Source organism: Anopheles arabiensis, assembly GCF_016920715.1.
Source record: "Anopheles arabiensis isolate DONGOLA chromosome X unlocalized genomic scaffold, AaraD3 X_pericentromeric_contig0004, whole genome shotgun sequence".
In the NCBI taxonomy this organism is placed as follows: Eukaryota; Metazoa; Arthropoda; class Insecta; order Diptera; family Culicidae; genus Anopheles; species Anopheles arabiensis.
In genome coordinates this window covers 375,001-382,500 of record NW_024412082.1, presented here as the reverse complement: position 1 = coordinate 382,500, position 7,500 = coordinate 375,001, and the positions used below count along the sequence as shown (strand labels likewise).

General features: G+C 52.6%; 1 pseudogene; it reads left to right on the top strand.

Annotated features, from left to right (window-relative positions):
- LOC120907409 overlaps nucleotides 1-3,841 on the top strand; it is a 9,308-nt pseudogene extending 5,467 nt beyond the window's left edge.
- The last annotated feature ends 3,659 nt before the right edge of the window (nucleotides 3,842-7,500 follow it).

Below are 7,500 nucleotides of genomic sequence, written 5' to 3'. Positions count from 1 at the left end.
GTTAAACGCGTTCCTCACATCTAGCGCAGCAACTAGGAGGAACCGTTTGTCGCGTCGGTTCGTGCGACCAAACGACATCGTACGCTGGCCGGCCTCAACAACCCTCTGAATAGCGCCGATGGTCGAGCGCCCTCTGCGGAAACCATACTGCCGGTCCGACAGTCGCGGTGAATCTGGATCTTCTAGATGCTCGTGCAGCCTGTTTAGTATCAAGCGCTCAAGCACCTTGCCCAGTGCATCCAACATGCACAAGGGCCGGTACGAGCTACTCACTCCTGGGGGTTTTCCTGGCTTCAGGATGAGTACGAGGCGCTGCCTCTTCCACGCTGCAGGAAACGTGCCGTTAACGAGGCAGTCCTGGTACAGCGCTGTGAAAACCCCGTGTGCTCGAGAATGGCTGCTTTCACCGCCGCATTCGGGATACCGTCGAGTCCCGGGGCCTTTTATTGGCCATGCGGCGTGCGATGAGTTTAAGCTCATCGTCCGAGACATCTGCTACTGCTCCAGACTGCTCCTCTCCCTCGATGGTAGCCGCTTCTGGCCAGACGAGGGGCGGGTGCTGGGGAAGAGATCGGACACGATGTGTTCGAGCCTGTCCCACTCCGTCTCGGGTGGCGTCCGTCCACCACGGAGGTGGGACAGAACGACGAGATATCCGGCTCCGAACACATTCTCCTCGGCGATATCGATCAGCTCCTGGAACGAATTCCTCTTGCTGGCCTTTATCGCCTTCCCCAGCTCCGCCCTCGCTGATCGATGTTCTGCTGCGGCGATGCTCCGTTCCTGCAGGTCACTGGTCTGCTGCATCCGATCACGGGCGCGTTCACAGTTCTCTCGCAGCAGCCTGAGCAGCGGCGTCCACCAGAACAGGTCACGATGGGGGTCACTGTGCGACGTTGTGACCCGCTGCATCGTCTTGTCACACGCGGCGAGCATGATCTCAACCATGCGTTCGTGACTTACCGCCCGTTCTGAGAACCGCTCGTCTAGCAGCGTCGAAAGGAAGGCTCGCTGCGAGAACTGCGTCGCCTTGTAACGCCGACCCGCATGTCGAATGCGCCCCTGGTGTCTCCTCCGTGGTGATGGTGAAGGCTCGTTTGCGACGGGGACTGTGGTGCCAACAGTGTACGTGATGTACCGGTGGTCGGAGTACGAGTACTCACTGCACACGTTCCACGTTCCCGGCTGCGCGATGGTTGGTGTCGCAAACGCCACGTCCACGATGCTCGCTGTTGCCGCTCCATTGCCGTCGAAGGTGCTCGTCGTGCCCTGATTTAGCACAACCAGGTCTAGCTGCTGTATGGCACTGAGCAGCTCTTCCCCCTGTCGCTGTTACGCTCGCTTCCCCATTCCACGTGCCAGGCGTTGAAGTCGCCGGCAATGACGACCTGTGGATGGGAAGTCGCTTCGAGCTGAACTGCTTCAATGAAGCGCTCGAACTCGTCGGTGGGTTGACGAGGTGGAGCGTAACAGCTGAGGAAAGTGGTGCCGCCGATCTCGGCAGCGACGAGTCCCGGTGTGTTGCTGCACCAAATCCTCTGGAGAGGAAGAGTCCCAGTAGCGACGATGGCAACCTTCTTCGAGCAGTCGAAAGCCCATCGACCGTTGTTGGCAGGCGGTCGATACAGCTCCGACAGCAGCAGCACGTCCACTTTCTTCTCTCGGGCAGTTTGGAGGGCAATGTCCTGGGCCCTCTCTCCTCTGCCCAAGTTCACCTGCATTACTCGCAGTTGTGGGGTCATTGCAAGGCCGACCGGGCGCAGTCGGGGTGTCCAATTGCGTGTGGACCACCGCACTTGAGGCACTTTGGTTGAGAAGTGCATGCCTTTGCCATGTGCCCCACAACGCCGCAGCGTATGCACATGTTTTGCCGATCGTCGGGTGAACGGCAGTCATGGGCCCGATGACCCAGCTCGAGGCAGCGATAGCAGCGCACACGCTCTCGAGGGGTCGGCGGCGCGGCTCTGACTTTGCTGACGCAAAAGCCCAGCTTGATCTTTGTGCCGTCGAGTTCGCTCACGAACTTTGCAGGCAATCGCACGTACGCCCGCTGGGTGCCATCGGCCATCTGTGTCATTGTGGTCGACACAATTCCCGCTCCCGACTCGAACTTGCTGTCAAGCAGCGAAGTGAGGTCGTCCTCTCAGGCTAGCGGGTCGACGTCATGTATGACCACTGACGCCATTTCTGTAACGTGCCGGCACACTCCAGCACTGCCCACGATGGCACGAACCTGCTGCAGCATATACTGCGCATTCGCCTTGCGGCTGAGCGTGAGTCGCAGCAACGCCTTACTGGTGCGGCGGCCCAGGACGACGTGGTCCTTAAGCGGCTTGTACCGCTCGTCAGTCTTAACTGCCGTTTGCACAAGCAGCAGAAGGCTCTCCCAGTCCTGACCTTCGTTGGGCGAAACCTCAATAAGCTCGGGCTTGGCCGGCTTTCGCTGCTGTGATCGCTGCTGCTGTTGACGCTGTTGTTGCGGACGCTGTTGCTGCAGACGCTGTTGCTGCTGCTGCTGCTGCGGCTGCTGCTGCGAGCGCTGCTGCTGCTGCTGCGATCGCTGCTGCTGCTGTCGTTGCTGCCGGAGCTGTGGTGGGACATAACGCTCATCTTGCTGCTGCTGCTGCTGCTGCTGGTGCTGCTGCTGCTGGTGCTGCTGCTGCGGTTGGCGTTGCCGCTGGGACGGGCGGCCTCTTACCACCGTTGTCCAGAGCTGCTGCTGCGGCTGCTGCTGCTGTTGTTGCTGTGGCTGCTGCTGTTGCTGCTGTTGCTGCTGTAGTCGTGGAGGAAGCTGCTGCTGCCTCTGTTCGCGTTGAAGCAAACTTTGCAGCGACTGCTGCTGCTGTTGCTGTTGCTGCAGCTGCTGCTGACGCTGCTGTTGACGCTGCTGCTGACGATGCTGCTGCTGTTGGCGCTGCTGCTGCTGCTGCTGCTGCTGCTGCTGCTGCTGCTGCTGACGTTGCCGCTGCTGCTGCTGCTGCTGCTGCTGCTGCTGCTGCTGCTGCTGCTGCTGCTGCTGCTGCTGCTGCTGCTGCTGACGTTGCTGCTGCTGCTGCTGCTGCTGACGCTGCTGCTGCCGCTGCTGCTGCTGCTGCTGCTGCTGCTGCTGCTGCTGCTGCTGCTGCTGCTGCTGCTGCTGCTGCTGCTGCTGCTGCTGCCATTCTCGCTCTCGCCGCCTCAGCCGCTGCTGACAGGGATAACTGGCTTGTGGCCGCCAAGCGTTCATAGCGACGTGGCTTTTTGATCCTTCGATGTCGGCTCTTCCTATCATTGTGAAGCAAAATTCACCAAGCGTAGGATTGTTCACCCTTTCAAGGGAACGTGAGCTGGGTTTAGACCGTCGTGAGACAGGTTAGTTTTACCCTACTGGTGTGTGCTTATAGTCGCTATCTTAACGGAATTCCTGTGCAGTACGAGAGGAACCACAGGTACGGACCACTGGCTCAATACTAGTCCGACCGGACTTTGGTATGACGCTACGTCCGCTGGATTATGCCTGAACGCCTCTAAGGTCGTAGCCAATCCGAGCTGATAGCGCTTCTCAAACCCATTAGGTGTTCGGAAGCTAGCGGGCCTAACAACCCTCTGAGATCCGTTGGAGTCTGCGTCTGCAGCCCGGCGTCTCATCCCGCTATACCTAGGCCGCAATGAGTGGAGTTCGCTGCACGTGTTAGTACCGTAACTGGGAACGCCGTTGGCTTGAGCTCTGCCCAACGTGGATATACCTAGTTTCGACACCTATCAACCGCCCGCAAACGACGGGACTTCAGGCTGGGAGCTGCGAGTTGTAGAGATGCGTTCGCATCGATCCTCTCAGGCGACCCATGCTTGGTGGTTTGTCCGTGTGCCCCTTCCTCGATGTGCGCAAGCTCGTCTTGGTCTGGGGACCACGTCGACACAGGGGATACTCTTGTGAGAGCATGAGTGTACTAAGTTGAGTGTAGCAAGGGAACGCGTGCCCCTTCCTCGTTGGCGTAACTAACCATCTTGGTCTGGGGACCGTGGTACCGTGCTCTGGTGAAGCTTGGTGCGTGCTCCTTCCTTGTCAGACGAGTGACTTGACCTGGTCTGGAGACCGTTCCTTTATACTAGTGGACAAGAGTTGGCTTCTTCCGTGTCAGACGAGTGACTTGACATAGGATGGAGAAGGACACTTAACACTAATGAGCTTGTCGGCGTGCCTCGTTCTCGACTTGATTGTCTTGATGTGAGGACCGTGCGGACCACACCAGTAAGCTTACACATGCTCGTTACAAGTTGTATAAGTTGACCCGTTTGGCCCGGTTGCCTTGCACATGATGGTGTTGACCATGTTCGGTTAACAGGTCGTGTGTCGAGGTGGTCGGCCTTGGTAGTAGGATGTCTTGTGCATGTGACGTGTTGACCTGGTTTGGTCGGTGTGTCGTCGTGTACGAGATGACCTACTTACCCGTTAGTTTTCCAAGTTGTATTATGTGTTGACTTAGTTGACGTGTCATGTGCTTGGATGATTAGCGTACGGGTCATGTATGGTGCGCTTGCTTCAGTTGAAGGGATGTACTAGTACAGTTGTATTAATCGTTTATTTCACGATCTGGTCTTTTGGCTGGATCGTGAAAAAACATAAGTCCCAAATCCTGAACTCGAGAAGAAAGCGCCAATGACAACGTTTTTGACTGGAGCTCCCTAGCATTCGGCTTTTTCTACTTTGAAGGGATGCACTGTTGTATGAATTGTTTATTCACGAACTGGTCGTTTGATTGGATCGTGAAAAAAACGCTCAGTCCCAAATCCTGAACTCGACAGGAAAGCGCTGATTGCAAACATTTTGACTGGAAGTCCCTTGAAAATGGCGTTTTCGTTATTGGCATTATGTTGCACGTTTATTGTGGCTAGAACATTAATTATTCACAAAATGGCACCAAAGCTTGGCAAAAGTCGCGAAACACTCCTATCTCGACGCACCAGCAATCGCAACTTGATGCAAAATAAATTGCACGAGCTAATGATACTTGTACCATGCACAGTACACCGTACCAAAATATACCCCTGAAAGTGTGCAATTTGGTGCTACCCTAGGGAATATGTATGGAGAAGCCTAGCTACGTGTGTCGCACGTTCCAAGTTGCATGGACGTCGAACAGAGGCATGCAAAAGCACCTATCTAGGGGAATTACTCTACGTTCTAGTAGCAAGTGCGATTTTCCGGTCCAGCACGGCAGTACGCCTGCACGCATACACTCCATGTACCAAAAATGTACCAACCTAGGCGTTGCTCAGTAGCTTTTGGCGGCACATAGAAAAAGTATTCGAGTTCAGATTTTTGGGACTTAGCGTATTTTTAAAACTAATAACGAAAATTAAATTTTAAATCGGTAAACGGCTAGGAGTTGCTCAGTAGCTTTTTGCGCAACGTGGCAAAAGTATTCGAGTTCAGATTTCTAGGACGTAGCGTATTTTTCAATCATAATAAACCGAATCAAACATAACAATGATGAAACTTACACCATGTCCCAAGGTTGTGCACAAAACGTAACGATAAAGTGCTGGCGAAGTTAGAGGTGCACCAAAATTGTGTACCGATCAGGGAAAGTACTCTACGTTCCTATGATTTGGGTGAAAAGTGTTATTTAACTGCTGGTTAGAATAGACAGTTGCTTATCATACACATCGCAAACGAACACCCCTTAGTGAGCATTAGCAAAAGTCAATTGCACAAAGCAAATGCAATACAAACTGATCAAGTACATTAAAGAACGCTACGTAGCAGGACTTCTTTCCAAGAATGGTGTCCGCAACGGGAGGGCAAGCGTCCTTCCCAGGTTTTCCTAGTAAACCTTGTATGGTAAACATACCCAAGCGTGTCTGTAAGCACGCAACGAAAGTCACGAACGGGCACATACCTAGGGAATGTACTCTACGTACTTGGACTTTTGTCCAAGAATGGTGTCCGCGACGGTCGGGCACTGCGACGCAATAACCAAATCCTAGGATTGTAACTTTAGTGTGCACAAACATAAACATTAACGCGTTCGCTCGGGCTGCGCCGTCCGTGTTGAACACAAATGTGGGTGATTATATGCGTGGAGGGACAAAAACATACGAGGAGGAGACAGTTTTCTGCACGATGTGCACAGAGCTCATTTCGTCGTCCCGGGCGAATGGAAAAACACAAACATCGCGAGTATCGTTCTAGGTTTCTGTCTATAAAAGGGCAGGCCAAAAGGTGACCGGTTGAGATAAGCATTTTAAGCATACAAACACTTTATTGGAACTTTTGATACAAAAACAAGGTACGTACATGTAGGTTGTACCAACATGGACATCTATGAACGCGTACGCTCGGGCTGCGCCCTCCGTCTTGTACTTTCCCTGATCGGTACACAGTTTTGGTGCACTGCTATTCCGACCGGCAACTTGTACCAACATATACATCCATGAACGCGTACGTAGTGTACTTTCCCTGATCGGTACACACTGTTGGTGCACGGCATAAGAAAAGAGCTAAAATGGTCAAACTCAATCCATTTCAACAATAGATAGTCGATAGTAGCTGTGCCGATGAAGTAGGGCACGATGCAAGTTAATGTTGTTTAATGAATAACATGTCCGCCATACATTTCAGTACAAAATTGCTCGGTCAGACCTACAAAGTGCTATATCTCGAATACGAGGCGTCGGACTGGGGGTTGTAGAACAATTTTAAGTTCGTCTAATGATTCTACATCCGATTCTGGATAGCGGTTTTTGACCACTTTTCAATATTTTGTGACACCCCGAACCTAGGGGCAGCTCCTAGCTTTTTTCAAAAATGTGCACCGATCGGGCCGGAGAGCTCGTGTGGCTCAAAACATGTTTTCGCTAAAACACCTCAAAACGTGTCGAGAACGCACCCTAGCTCTTGTTTTTCAAAAGTTATGGCCATTTAAAGTGAGGTGGTTTTTGCTTCCAAAATAGCTATTTTACCCGTCCCTATGGCCATGCTTTAAATTTTCACGAAAATGCCAGGTCAGACCTAGGGCGGGCCATATCTTGAATACTAAACGTCGCAGACATTGGTCGTAGAACAATTTTAAGTTCGTCTAATGATTCTACATCCGATTCTGGATAGCGGTTTTTTGACCACTTTTCAATATTTTGTGACACCCCGAACCTAGGGGCAGCTCCCTAGCTTTTTTCAAAAATGTGCACCGAGCGGGCCGGAGAGCTCGTGTGGCTCAAAACATGTTTTTCGCTAAAACCCCTCAAAACGTGTAAGGAACGCACCTAGATGATAAAAAGTGCAATCAGAATGTCAATCGACAACTTTGTTGGGGGTACCATTTTACTCTACGGGCCAGTAGCTTAGGCGCGCCAACAGCGCTTTCCTTTCGGGTTCCCATTTTTTGCCCTCCTGGGATTATGATCATTTGCTCATTGCCTACTATAGGGAGGGTACCTTGCTACGAGGTCAAACATGAAGATTGCACCAAATCGTAGTTTTACCTCTATTTAGTCGTAGGAGCATGGTTTGCAGTGGCA